Source organism: Mesocricetus auratus, unplaced genomic scaffold, assembly GCF_017639785.1.
Source record: "Mesocricetus auratus isolate SY011 unplaced genomic scaffold, BCM_Maur_2.0 Super-Scaffold_100003, whole genome shotgun sequence".
Lineage (NCBI taxonomy): Eukaryota > Metazoa > Chordata > Mammalia > Rodentia > Cricetidae > Mesocricetus > Mesocricetus auratus.
The window spans coordinates 101,928,355-101,943,108 of NW_024429188.1; the positions used below are offsets into that span (position 1 = coordinate 101,928,355).

At 39.4% G+C, this 14,754-nt stretch overlaps 1 protein-coding gene across 2 annotated transcripts in view; it reads left to right on the forward strand.

Moving 5' to 3' along the window:
- LOC121139870 (P2R1A-PPP2R2A-interacting phosphatase regulator 1-like) overlaps positions 1-14,754 on the forward strand; it is a 63,131-nt gene that overhangs the window by 36,229 nt on the left and 12,148 nt on the right. The window contains exon 10 of one of the 2 annotated variants that reach the window (XM_040743893.1): positions 14,228-14,287. The exons of the other annotated variant lie outside the window; for it this stretch is intronic. The gene's annotated coding sequence lies outside the window, so the exon portion shown is untranslated. The remainder of the gene's footprint in view (positions 1-14,227; positions 14,288-14,754) is intronic. 2 annotated transcript variants of the gene reach the window in all.

Consider the following 14,754-nt stretch of genomic DNA (forward strand, 5'->3'; position numbering starts at 1 on the left):
AACAAAACAGAGAAACCCTGTCTCGTAAAAACCAAAAAAAAAAAAAAAAAAAAAAAAAAAAGACTGGGTTTGCTATGTAGCCTTGAACTCTTGGTTCTCTTGCCTTGGTCTTCTAAGCACTGGTACATAAACTTGTGACACATCGCCAGCCAATTCTAACTGGTTCGTACACAAGGATGCCACAACTCATTTTAATATGCTAAGAATCAGAGACAACATAGTTGGTGCATCATTCTCTTTCTTTTAAGCTTCTACAGGGAAGAATATTTATTTCTTCTCCTTCTGCCCTCCCTCTGTCATGCAGCCCAGACTGGCCCTAAAGTCACTATGTAGTTTTGAGGCTAACCTTGAACTGGCAATCCTCCTGCCTGCACCTTCCTACTCCTTAAATGATTTTTCATTTGTTGACTTCCACATTCCAGTAATTGTAACTTTTACATGATGGTTTGTGTTTCATTTTTTTAAAGTTGTACTAAGAAGGTTGTATTTTGTCATCCTAACTGAATTCTTTGTCATCCCAAGAATTGTCATATTAGTTTTCCATAGTGACTTGTCCTAGGGATAGTGTTACACAGTGCACAGAAATCAAGTTGTCAGAAGATCATGTGAGGGGAACAAGAGATCATAAAAAGTGGATGGACATTATCAATGCACACTCCAAACATGTATTAATTTGTTATAATAAACCCATTATTTTGTGTAATTAATACACACTAGTAAAAAGAATAAAACAGGGGCAGGGAATGTAGCTCAGCCTAGCTCTCAAATATTTCAAAGCATACTTTTTAAACCTAAAATATGTATTTAATTAAGTCCTTACCTTACTCATAGCTTTGTAAACAGACAGCAATCTATATTTACTTGAATGACTCACTGAGATTAAATAAGAAAACTTGTTGTATTAATAAGTTGGATTTATGACTACTAGCCAGGCATGGTGTTGCATACCTAGATTCCCAGCACTTGAGAACTAGATGTAGGAAGATCAGGGCTGCAAGGTCATCCTTGCCTACATATAAAGTTTGAGGATAGCCTAAGCTCTTGAAACTCTGCTTTATAACAACAAAATTTCTGATAATTAAATCAACCAAGTAGCAATTTCAAGTATTTCAACAAATTTGATAACTTTGTGTGAATAATTTCTGTACTAAAATTTGTAGGACGTACAAGGAAGCTTAAAATACTATCCTTATTTTCAAGGGAAAAGTATAAATTATTAAGAATTTAAGACAGTCTATGATAGCATGACCCCAGATACAGGTATGAAAAGGTCTTTAAGGTGGTGCACACCTTTAATCTCAGCACTTGGGAGGAGAGGCAGGCAAATCTCTGAGTTTGAGGCTAGTCTGGTCTACTGAGCTAGTTCCAGGGCAGCCAGGGCTATACAGAAAAACCCTGTCTATGAAAAAAGGGGGTCTCTATACTTTAAAGGCAGGATAGAAGGGAAATATTGGAATCAAGCATGTGGTGTTTGCCTGTAATTCTAACACTCAGGAGGTTAAAACAGTAATGTTGCTGCAAGTTCAAGGCTAGCCCGGGCTATATAATGAGACCCAGATTCAAAAATCAACACAAAAGAGGTGTGTGTGTGGCTATGTAATGGTAACATAACTCATTTCTAGAAAACTAGGATCATTTGCATAGACTGTGCAAGGGCCTGGGTTTGATAGGGGGACAGGATAGAATTTATTGGATGGTTGGACTCATTTGTTTTTTGAGACAGGGTTTCTCTGTGTAACTTTGGAGTCTGTACTAGAACTCCCTTTGCAGATCAGGCTAGCCTTGAACTCACAGAGATATGCCTGCCTCTACATCCCAAGTGCTGGGATTAAAGGCGTGCACCACTATCGCCCAGATCACAATCTAATCTTTTATTTATATATATTTTCAGTCAGAGTTTCTGCCTCAGTCTCTTGAGTGTGTGATTATAGACATGTGTCATTGCATCTATCTACTCTTAAAAGTAAAGCACTTTGGAATCGTTTTTAACATATTAGTAAATAGAACTTTTGTGGGCAGATGCTTAGTGGCATATGCCTAGAATTCAGTATTCTAGAGAGGAGTCAAAACAGTAGAACATTCCAGGCCAGCCTAAGCAACACAGAAAGGCCCTGTATTAAAAGGAAAGAAGGAAGGAAGGAAGGAGGGAAGGGAGGGAGGGAGGGAGGGAGGGAGGGAGGAAGGAAGGAAGGAAGGAAGGAAGGAAGGAAGGAAGAAGAAAGCCATAACAGTGGCACATGGCTGATAATCCCAGCACTCCAGAGGTGAAGGCAGAAGGATGAGGAGTTCAAGATTTCCTCATCACATACCAAGTTTGAGGCTAGCCTGGGCTGTGTGAAACTGTCTAAAAAAACCTAATAAAACAAAACAGAGACAAAACCAATAGGAAAGTCAAACCAAACTAAACCATCCTAACGACGACAAAGATCTAAGGGATTCTGGAAAGATTATCTTTCAGCTACAGTTTGAAATCGTATAATGAGCCAGCTGTCACAACAGTTAGCTCTCTTGTTAGGCAACTCTCACAATTAGAAATCTCCTACCTTAAGAACTGAGGATTGGTTTAGGCGTGCAGTTTTAAGTTGGGTGGCTTGTTTCATTGGCTCCTTAGAACTGAGGTAAATCAAGTAAGGTACTGAAAGCACACAAGTTAAGATTCTAATCTGCATTAATCTTTGTCCCTGCTCCTTGAATTATTAGTATTCCCACAACAGGATATATTTAATCTCATTGCCTAAATGAAAAAAATTTAATTCACCTCGAAGCAACTATATATAAATGAATGATGAAAATGCATCTATGGTATTGGATATCTATGGGGGAACTAATTATGATTCCCCTCGAGTGTTTTAAATTACTTTAAAATCTTAAAAGTTGTGCTTGAAAATTCTATTATATAGATAAATTTTGTTGTCAAATAGTTGAAATTGTGCATTTAGAAAAGACCAGGAAGCCATACAAATGCCCCCATAGACATCTTATTTCCTTGATAGCCTACGATTTCAAACAAAGCCAGGATTGGTAGTGCAGACCTGTAAGCCCAGCTCTGGGGAGGCTGAGGCAGGAGACTCTTCAAGATCAAGGTCAGCTTGCCCTACACAATGAGCCCAGGACACCTTGGGCCGCATAGTGTCTCAGACAAAACAAACAGAATTGATTTTCAAAAGACTGCAATATGTAGGTATAGAGATTCATCATCCATCATATAGAAATCTTATAAATGTACTCAGCATTTAATAGTAGGAGACCTAATGATCATGGTCTCTCAGAAATAAAACATTAAATGTTACTAGGTGGATCCTTAATGAACTGACCAATAACTACTTGTATGCAATTTGGAAATCTCTGTGGCTTTACTGATATTAAAGGAAAGTAGTAACAAAGATGACATCAACTTTTTGAGGGAAAGGACCAGCCTGTATCTTTTTGAGACTTAATACGTATGTAACCTTGGCTAACCTAAAACTTGCTTTGTAGACCAGGCTGACCTTGAACTCATTGAGATCCACCTGCTTCTTCTGCTTCCAGTGTGCTTAGAATAGAAGCATGCATCTCCACACCCAGCCCAGACTGTAGTCTTTATTTTTTATTCGACGTTTATTGGTGCTTTGCCTGCATGTCTGTATATGCACTAAATGCATGCTTGGTACCTGAGGAGGCCAAAAGGCATTGTATTTCCTGGAACTGGAATTAGAAGTGGTTGTGAGCCAACAGTGTAGGTGTTGGGAACTGAGCCCAGGTCTTCTGCAAGAGCAGCAAGTGCTCTTAACCTCTGAGCCATCTCTTGCCTCCAGACTGTAGTCTTTATTTGTTTGTTTGTTTTTTGTTTTTCGAGACAGGTTTTATCTGTGAAACAGTAGACCAGGCTGGCCTTGAACTCATGGAGATCCTCCTGCCTCTCAGGCTGTATTCTTATCAAATACAAGAGTTCTGAGTTTTGTAGCTCCAGGTCTGCCCGGGTTCTGAGTGACTTTGAACAGGTCTCTGCAGCTGTCTAGACTTCAGGTGTTTGATCTGTAAAATAGAGTTGGAGTAGACGTTTATAAGGTCCCTTCTGCCTCTTAAATTTTTATTGAGTCTGTGAAAATATCTTTCTCCATCTTTGCTGGACGGACAGTAAAAGTTGAGGTGGCATGAAATCTCAGAACACTTAAAAATATTTAGGAAATTAGACAGCTTTGTTGCGTATTTTTATTCTTCTTGGCAACAAGAAACTAATTTTGTTCAGCCTCATCAATAGTCTCCTCTATTCCCTAAATTATGCATGATTTATGATGAAATACAGAAAGCTAATTTCCCCCTGGTTTCTTGTTTTGTGTGAATAAATGATCCTCTCAGGCTCTCCTTATTAATCACAAGTTCCAATGGACAGAGCCCTCACCATAACATTTTCTTTGTACTGTAACTACAGCTTGAGCAAAACAAAATAAGAGTTATGCTTCGCGTGTTTGTTCCAGAGAATCAAGAAAGACATGGCCCGAAGTGCCATCGGCTATAAAAATGCTGTCCTGATATGCATTGGGAAGCGCTTGACTAACACTAAAGAGGGTGCTACCAGCAAATGAGCCTTTTCTTTTTCCTCAATAATTACTGTATGGCTAGAAGAAAAGCCCTCTAAGGTCAATTTAGTTTATTTCTTGGCATGGGCCTTTGCTTGGTAAGTCTCCATTAAACACAAATAAAAAAGGACACACTTGTAAGTTGCAAACAGCTGGCTTGTGACTGTGCTGAGGAAAGAAACACTTAAAAATATCATTATCCAGCACAGGAACCTAATTATACTTTCCTTTTCTAGTCTCAGTCTTGTGTAAGGAAGGGTTTAGTGTGCTTCCTTAACTAGACTTGTAGGAAGGTCCTCAGGGGTTTACGTCAAGCCCTATTCTCGGGTTATCTTCCTGTAAGAGTGGGAGCTTGGGAAAGGAAAGGAATAGGGCCAGCATGTCAAAGGCAGTTCAAACTAAAACACCCTTCAGCTTGCTTTGGAATCCATTCCCACACTGTGTTATTAGCAGAGATTTTTTTAATGTTAGTAAAAGGTGAAGCTGTAGGGAAAGTGCCGTTCACTATGCTCTTTCTGGTGAAGTTTGATATTGCTCAAAACTATGCAGTGAACATTATATTTTTTTACAATTTTTCTCCTCTTTCTTCATCCCCCTCCCTCTCCATGCTCCATCTCCCCCCATGCTTCTTCTGTTGATGCTGGCAAGAAAACTCAGGGATTCTCACACACTGGGAAAGTATCCTAAGCACTGTACATTACTTCCTCGCTTCACTCTCCAATACAGAAAATATGTATTTTCTTAGGTAAAAATGTGAGGCTGAGGATGTAACTTAGTTGGCAGAGTTCTTGCCTGGTACACAGAAGTCTTGGGTTTCATCCCCAGCACTATAGAAACGAGTATAGTGGTAGGTCTCTCTAATTCTAGTGCTTGGAAAGTGATGCAACAGAATCAGAAATTCAAGGTCATCCTTGGCTGTGTGGAGTTCTAGTCAGTCTGGGATACAGGAGAAGCTGTCGGAAAAAATAAGGTGCAATTTGAAAAACATATTAATTATAATATTATTTGGGTTTTTTGTTTTCTTTTTTCGTTTGTTTGTTTTTTTGAGACAGAGTTTCTCTCCTTAACTGGCTTTGTAGACCAAGATGGACTCAAACTAAGAGATCCATCTGCCTCTGCCTCCCCAGTTCTAGAATTAAAGGCATGGGCCACACAGCCCAGGCATTATTATATTACTATTTGTAAATGCGAAATAAATGAAAGATTGTCGCTTTCAACGTAAGATGTTGGATCTCTGTTGTACACTGTATTGGACTTAAAATAGTTGGTGGTTGGAGGTTACTCAGGGATAGCAGCATTTCTTTCCCCCTATTTTCCTGTGGGTTCATTAAAAAGAGTGCTACTTGAAGAGGGAGGAAGATTAGGAGTTCAAGGATATCCTTGCTACACAGCAAGTTTGAGGCCAGGCTGGGGTCTCATGAGCACCAGCCAAGAAAAAGACAAAAGAAAAACCTCAAACAAACCAAAATTAAACGAAACAAGAAACAAATGGTGTGCTGGAGCAACTGAAAAATCTATATTCAAATAACAATTCTTGGCCATGCAAACTAATTGAGTCTTGATACAAATGACAACATGGATGAAGCTTGAAATGGTACACTAAGCAAAATCAATCAGACATAAAGGTCAAATGTTATGTAATTTTACTTATATTAAATAATTCAAATAAACATATTAATAATAGTAGAAAGTAGATTAGATTAGAGGTTACCAGTGTCTGGGAAGGGGATATAGGAAGTTATTTTCAATGAGTACAGTTTCTGTTTGGGGATAATGAAAATGCTTCATAAATAGCACTGGTGGTTGTACAACGTTGTAAATGAAATTCGTATCATACTTAAGTTTTAGATTAAAAGAACCAACAAAATGAAAACTGATGTTCAGCACTGGGATCAATTAGTCTAACATTTCTCTGGGTATTGTATAAAATGTGAATAAGTCAGTATTCTGGCAAATTAAGAAGAGGCCACCTAGGAGGAGTCCAGGGTCAAATCAGGTAAATCAACTCAGTTAAACCAGCTTCTGTGTTTTCAATGGAAAGAAAAATTAGGATATTGCAGAGGTGGCATCTGGGTAGTAATAAGAGCACTGCCTGCAGCCTCTACTCGCCTCTGTGTCATTGTGAAAGTGAGATGTGGGGTATTCAAACTGTTTAACCTATGTCCTCGTTTCCGACTGCTCATTTTGTGGCATTGGTGCTATGTAGAATACCCTTTGGGAAATGTTGGGCTAAATAAATTTCAGCACCATCATTTTGTAGAAACCGCCACACATTCTAAGAATGATGACATCATTGTGCATCATTAGATGTGGAAAGAAGTTTTGACATGAAGAGATGTTTGTGACTACAAATGTTACAAAACACTGTGGTTAATGGAATCTTACTTTTGTTGTTTAAAATGTATTTGGCTACATCGAATACAGACAGATTTATATGAATATATTTTTATATTTTGTGACTGGGGAGATGCCCTTCCTCAAAACTCCAGCAATCTGAACCATCTTTCCACAAATCTGTTCTCTTTTGAGTTTACCATTCCTACATTTTTATTTATTCTCTCTCTCTCTCTCTCTCTCTCTCTCTCTCTCTCTCTCTCTCTCTCTCTCTCTCTCTCTCTCTCTCTCTCTCTCTCCTCTCTCTCTCTCTCTCTCTCTCTCTCTCTGTGTGCGCATGTGTGCACATGCACGTTCACACCTGGGAATGCACACATGTGAGTTCAGGTGCCGTGGAGGCCAGAAGAAGGTTTAAGATTCCCTAGAGCTGAAGCTACAGTGGTGTGAGTTGCCTGACATGGGCGCTGAGAATCAAACTCCTGTCCTCCGTAAGATCACCATGTGGTCTTAACCACTGAGTTATCGCTCTAGTCCCTTATCATTTTTCTTTGAGATGTCTTTTCTAATAGCTACTTTATTGATATTCTCAATGTGATATCAGAAATTACCATAACACTTCATGCTTTTTGAAAGAAAATGCAATCATTACTAAATAATTCCAGTTACATGTAAAATTATATATGTGACAGTTGGGTACCAATTGTTTTAATCAAATCTTGGAAACCATATCGAGTTTCATACTGATTTCTGAATTGTATGTGGATTTCATAACTGCTACATATCTAGCCCTTTAAATATCTAGTACAATCTAATTCAACATTTTCTATATTGCCTACTTGAATATAACTATTCTGAATCCTACCCCATAATTATTTCAAAGAAATTTATCATTCACCTCTTTTTTTCTAGACATAATCTGTCTATGTAGCCCAAGCTACTTTCAAACTGAAGATCCTCTTTCCTCAGTCTCCTTAGTGTTGGTGTTAAAGGCATATTCCACCACTCCCATTATTCACTATCTTTTAATTTCTAGGGGTGGATAAACTGTCCAAGATCCTAACATATTCCCAACTCAATTGCCTACATTTACTAAAGTGTTATTAGAACTTTTTTTGAGACAGAGCCTCACTGTGCAGTTTTGGCTGATTTGGAAACCACAGTGATCTGCCTACCTCTGCTTCCAGAGTACTCAAATTAAAGGAGTGCATCACCATGCCCAGCCCAATGTTACTAGAACTTTTTACCAACCTCTGAAAGGAAAAGGAGCTTCCATACTGATGAAGAAGGCAAGAGACTCTCTGCAACTTGGCCATAGAATTTGGAGTACCTTTTGCAGGAGACCACCTTTTACTCATTGCTCCATTATTGGCATCAGTTTTTGTTTTGTTTTTTTCACTTTCAATTTCCATGAGAACTCAGTTAGATAAAGTCAAGGTACATAAACACAGTCAGTCTCCTCTGTTGAGATGTACTCCCTAAGATGCCACTGTCAGGGTTCACAGTGATCTGAATTGTTATTTCTTGTCCTTAAGGTATCTAACTCAGTGAGATGTCCATCTTCTTTTCAGATTAATGAGAATTTTGTTTTCTATTTCTGTTACCATTCTTCCATACAGTTGCTATCCTCTGCGCAAGCCTGATTAAACTGTGTGACCTTACTCTAAACAACACACAACTTAGTTACTTCCACCACGCCTATGTTGTCTGTGCATCGAGGTTTTCCAGAGAGTAGCTGCTTTTTTGCAATTGTCACATCATGTACGCTGCAGGTGCACAGAGTATACAGGATGCTCAGGACAGGAGTATTTAAAAGAAATAAGGCTAAAACTTCAGCTCTTTTAAGGATTTTCCACCATGCATAGTAGCACATGTTTGCAAACCCAGATACCTGGGAGGTGGAGGCAGGAGCATCAGGAGTTCAAAGTCAACTTTGGCTACATAGTGAGTTTGAGGCCAGCCTGGACTACAAAAGACAGCGCCTCAAACAACACAACAGAACAACTGCACCAATTTTAAGCTTACAGTTAAGATGCAGACCACTTGCATCAATGCATAAAATGTCCTTTGGGGTTCAACCTCCTGGTTGTCCTCCACTGGCTCTAGGTAACCACCTAGAATCTAATATATGTAATCAGAAAGTATGTAATTTTGTATCTGGCTATTTTATTTGGAACAATATCTTTGGAACCATCTATGTTGCCTCCTGTATCAGTTGCTCATTATTATTTTTTTTTTGGTTTTTTTTTCGAGACAGGGTTTCTCTGTATTGTTTTGGAGGCCGTCCTGGAACTCACTCTGTAGACCAGGCTGGCCTCGAACTCACAGAGATCCGCCTGCCTCTGCCTCCCGAGTGCTGGGATTAAAGGCGTGCGCCACCAACGCCTGGCTGCTCATTATTTTTTATGACTAAATCTGTGTAGGGTACAATTGGTCTCTTCATTCACTTCGGAGCTATTACAAGTAAAGTTACTGTGTGCTTAAGCCTTTGTTTGGAGTAATCCTGTTTAAAACTACACTTATATTGTGCACGTGCCTGTGAATTTGGAGTAGGGAATTTCTGTGTCACGACATGTGTGGGGAGATCAGAGGACAGCTTGTAGAAGTCATTCCTCCCTTTCCACTATGTGGTCCCAGGCATCAAACTCAGGTCACACTTGACAGCAAGTGCTTTTACTTACTGAGCCAGCTTGCCAGCCCATGAATGTATCTTTAATTTCTCTTGAGTAAAAATTATCAGAATGATTATAGTGAGTCTTTCTTTGTTCTACCAACCAGCTCCCAAATAATGACACAGAGACTTATTAACAGTGAAAGCTTGGCTTTTAGCTTAGGCTTGTTTCTAACTAGTTCTTGTAACTTAAACTAACCCATTTCTATTAATTTACTTTCTGCTTCATCTCTATAGTGCCCATCTTGCTGGCTCTGCATCTCATGGCATGTTCCCTTCTTCCTAGCATCGTCTCTGCCTGGGAACCCTGCCTAGCTATTGGTCATTCAGCTTTTTGGTTTTCTTTTTCTTTTCTTTTTTTTTTTTGGTTTTTAGAGTCAGGGTTTCTTTGTATTGTTTTGGAGCCTTCCCCAGAACTCACTTGGTAGACCAGGCTGACCTAGAACTCATAGAGATCCACCCGTCTCTGCCTCCCAAGTTCTGGGATTAAAAGCATGCGCCACCAAAGCCCGGCGGTCATTCAGCTTTTTATTAAACCAAAGTGGCATATCTTCACACAGTATAATCTAATATCTGTCAACAAACAGTTATATGATGAATGTATATTTAACATGGTAAGAAATAGGCAGCCTATTTATTCCAATGGGAATTCACCATTCTATGTTACCACCAACAGTGAATGTTCTTTAATACAGTTCATATGTAAATTGTTTAAACAGCAGATTTTATTTTTGGTTTTGGCTCACTTGTTTTGATGCTGTTTTATTTTGTTTGGGTATTTTAGAGAAAGTCTTCATATGTATTCATGGCTTGCCTGCAATTACAGAGTGGTTTCAAATTCCAAAGCAATTTTTCCTTTGCCTCCAGAGTGTTAGAATCACAAGCATGTTCTGCCTAAACAATGTTTTTGTTTTGAGATCTAAATTTTAAAAGATGTTGTGTCTAATATTACTTGAGACAAGAAAATTATCAATGATGGAAGCAAAATGTGTTTCAATGTTTATTTTACCAGAATTGTTGATCCAATTATACTTTTTGTTAAATAATTTATAACTTGTATGTGTTGGGTTTTAGTATTTAATATTTAGTTACCCACCACTACTAAAAATGACTGGCTAAAGGGCTTTTGGAGTTTATTTGGTTTGGCTTGGGGTTTTGGGCCTCAAATCATTGATTCTCCTGCCTTAGCCTTCCATCTTTAGGATAATAGGCGCGTGCCACACATACTTCGTTGCATTTTTTTTACATAGATTTTACTGTGTTGTCTGGGCTGGCTTATACCACTCAAATGCTGGGATTATAGATATATGTCACTATTGCTGGTGAGGGCATACTTTTACCATGAAAATCCAAGCTGGCGACTGTCAGCATACTTGTAATTCTAGCACTTGGGAGGCTGAGGCAGGGGGATTGCAAACTTAAGACTAGTCTGCTGCATGAAACCCCATCTCAAAACAAAAATGAAATTCAAGGTAGATCAGACCCAATTAAAGAGGAGCTGTGTCTTGTTTAAGTCCCAGTAACATATTTAACATGCACGTGACTTTCTGAACTCTAACTTGCTGACAGAAAAAGAATCTGACCTCATAGATACTTGCCAGTGTCCTGTTGGTCATCTGGATGCCTACCAAGTGTGGCATTACCCTTTAGATCTCAGTGACAAGAAAGAAATTAAAATACAACGCTAAATAAAACAGTAGACACACTTGCTCTGTTTTTACCCTAGCTAAGATCTAAGGGTTTACATAGAGCACATGTTACCAACTGACAAGCCTCTTCTAATCCTGATTTACAAATAGAAATGATAGCATAAGTGCCAGGATTGGCTGAGTGTTGTCTGGAACCTCCCAAATGTTGAGTAGGACAAAGAAGCCATTTGTGCTCTAGATGTATAGTCATGCTCTCACCAGGATGTTACCTAACCTTATTTGGGGGATCAGTCTTTGGGGATTTTGATCATAAACAGTCTTTTTTTCTGCTGTGATATAGGGGCTAGATAATGCATAACATCTGGGGCCATTAGGCAATGCCACCTCTGTATTAGAGATTAATCCCTTCTACTCTGAGCTTTTCTGTTTGATTGAGAAGCTTTTGTTTAGTCTCAAGTTTCCTCCCAGCAATTTAAAAATGTTTATCTAAAGGATAACTTTCCTTTATAAACTGAGTGTTGATCGACTGTACTGAAAGTCACATTCCAGACTTCCTGAACGACATTGAGTTTGGTTGTAAGCCTTTAATGGACCCTCGGTGACAGGAATTCTCATTATGCAATGATAAATGGAACCAGAGCAAGATGTACCTCTAGTTCAGAGTCTTTGCTTTAGTATGGGAAGGTCTAGTGTTAATTGCATGAATGAAAATGACTTTTTTTTGTTTTTCGAGACAGGGTTTCTCTGTGGCTTTGGAGGCTGTCCTGGAACTCGCTTGGTAGTCCAAGCTGGTCTCGAATTTACAGAGATCCGCCTGCCTCTGCCTCCCAAGTGCTGGGATTAAAGGCGTGCGCCACCAACGCCCGGCGAAAATGACTTTTTATTGGATGTAGTAGCCATGCTTGTAATCCCAGTACTTGAGGGGTAGAAACAGGAAGATTGGGGGGTCAGGACTGATCTTGGCTGGGTAGTGAGTTTAGGGCCAGCCTAGGTACGCGCCTTAAAAAAAGCAACCCTTACAAAAATGCTGGTGTGGTGTTGCACAACTTTAATTTTAACATTTCAGGCAGCAGAGGCAGGCAGATTTCTGTGAGTTCAAGGCCAGCCAGGGCTAAATAGTGAAATCCTATCTCAAAAAATGAACTTCCAAAATATACAAAATTGGGATGTGGAGATAGGAACATCAGGAGTTCAAGGACAGCTTTTGCAATATAGAGAGAGTTCAAGGTCAGATTGGATTACATGAACTCTATCAACAAACAAACACCCCCCCCCACAACAAGTCTTTTTGTTTTTAAGATACCAGGCTGATTTCTCAGGAGACTGAAGAGCAGTACATGCACCCTGTGAGATGAGTCAGGTAAACAGGGTCTCATTGCTTCCCCTCTCTGCTGACATCTTATTGTTAGTTACATTCTTCTTCAAAGAACTTGAATTGGAGACAAATGAGCATGACAGCTTAACTTCAGCTTCTCCCTCTCTTACTCTTTGTTGTTTCTTTCCTTCCAGATGCTTCTCAACTTCTGTTTACCCTGATCTGGCCTCATCCCAAAGGAGTCAATGTACTCACAGCACATTGTCTCCCTTCTTCTAATCAAAACCCCCAGCCTAACAAGGCTGACATCAATTTGGACGTTCCAATTAGGCTATTCACAGGACAATTAAAACGACCAATGAATGTAACTCCGCGGGGAGGCATTTGTGTTTTGAAGCCATATTCTGGCTCAGCTCTCAGTCACTGGGGGAGTCAGTGGTGGATGTAGTCAAGAGTCTCTGTCATCTTCCTTTCCCCACCCCCACCCTGGAAAGCCTCCCTGAAGCTTGGAAATGGGGCAGACACTAGCTTCTCTCCTAGATCCCCATTACTGTTTCTATTTGTTTGCTGGAAACTGGCAAAGGAAGGTTAAAGACAACCCAGGTTTCTTCCTAAGAAAATGGGAACAATACAATGATGTTACCTATTTCGCAGGGTTATTGTAGAGATGGATTCATCTTCTGTGTAAAACAGTAGGCTGCCTAGGAAATAATAAGCATGCAATTTAGGAAGCATTTGTGATTTACAAAGTGGTCTCTGAGAGGAAGAGAATAGACAGCTGCTAAGTATCTCTCTTAGTGTCCTTTCCCAGACCTTTATTGCTTGCAATACTTGATTTTCATTCATGTGAGTGTTGTGAAGTTCCCTTTAAAATAAATTAAAGTAGGGAATTAAAATCATTAGGTACTGGGTATCAGGTCATATGTAGATATGTTAAATATGGTGATAAATGTAAAAAAATATTATTTGATTCATTCTTATAGAACAAGTTCAAGTTATGGGTGTTCAGTGGTACAGATGTGCCTAACATGGACAAGGTCCTTACTTGAGTCCTAGCACTGCCCCCCCCCAACTAGAATAAGATGAAATCTCACAATAATTTCACAATGATCCTGATGGGCACTGTATTTGCTACTTTACTTTTAATTTGTAAACTGTAAAAATTTACTACTAAAAATTACTTATTTGCCTATCCCCTGTCTCTTCCCCTGTTTCTTTTTGTTTGTTTGTTTTTGTTGCTGTAGTTATCTTATGTTTGTTTTGTTTTGAGACAGGACCTCATACTATATTCCAAGCTTGTCTGGAATTCCATGTAGAGCTGGCCTTAAATTTATGTCAGTCCCCTGTACATGTAGAAGCCAGAGGTTGATATGAGGAGTTACAGTTAATTGCTCTCAACTTCACTTTTTTAGACAGGGACACTTAGTGAACAGGAAAGTCCATCAATTTGGTTAAGCTGCCTGGAAAACGAGTTCCACGAATCTACCTGTCTCTGAACACCATCCCCTAAAGTGGGGTTACAGGTGTTTGCCACTATGCCCAGCTTTTACATGGGTGCTGGAGATCCAAACTCGGGTCGCCAAGCTTGCATAATAAGAGATTTCCCTACTGAACCATCTACCCGGCTCCCTGCCTTTTTCTTGTTTGCCTCTCTACTAGAACATAAGCCTCTGCCAGCAATCAATACTTTGTTTTGTTTCAGGAAGTAAACAAAATACCTAACATACCACGTGACCGGTAGCAAGTGAACAATAATTATCTGGTAAGTGGCTGATTGAATAACTGTGGCGTTCACAGTCCTTTATGATTTAGTACCACTGCTTTCCAGCTCCACCCTTGGCCATCTTCTCCTCTGTGTATCACCCAGTTTATCATTTTCCCATGTGCAACACTTATAGCCTCATATCTGTATTTACTTATAATCTTTCCTCTGCCCTGTAAATAATCGGGGATATTTGCAAATATTCGGTTACAAGAATGTGCTTCACAGTCTGAGCTTGTACAAGTGAAAAAAATGTGAAACAGACAAAGCATTCATAAATAATTTATATTTTAAAGAAATCATTGTTGGGGCAGGGATGCACTCAGCTGATAGAGTACTTGTCTAGCATGTACTGGGTTCAGTTACCGCCACATAAACTGGGCGTGGTACATGCCTAAAATCCCAGCACTTGGGAAGTGGAGGCAGTAAGATTAGCAGTTCAAGGATATCCTCATATGTAGAGTTCC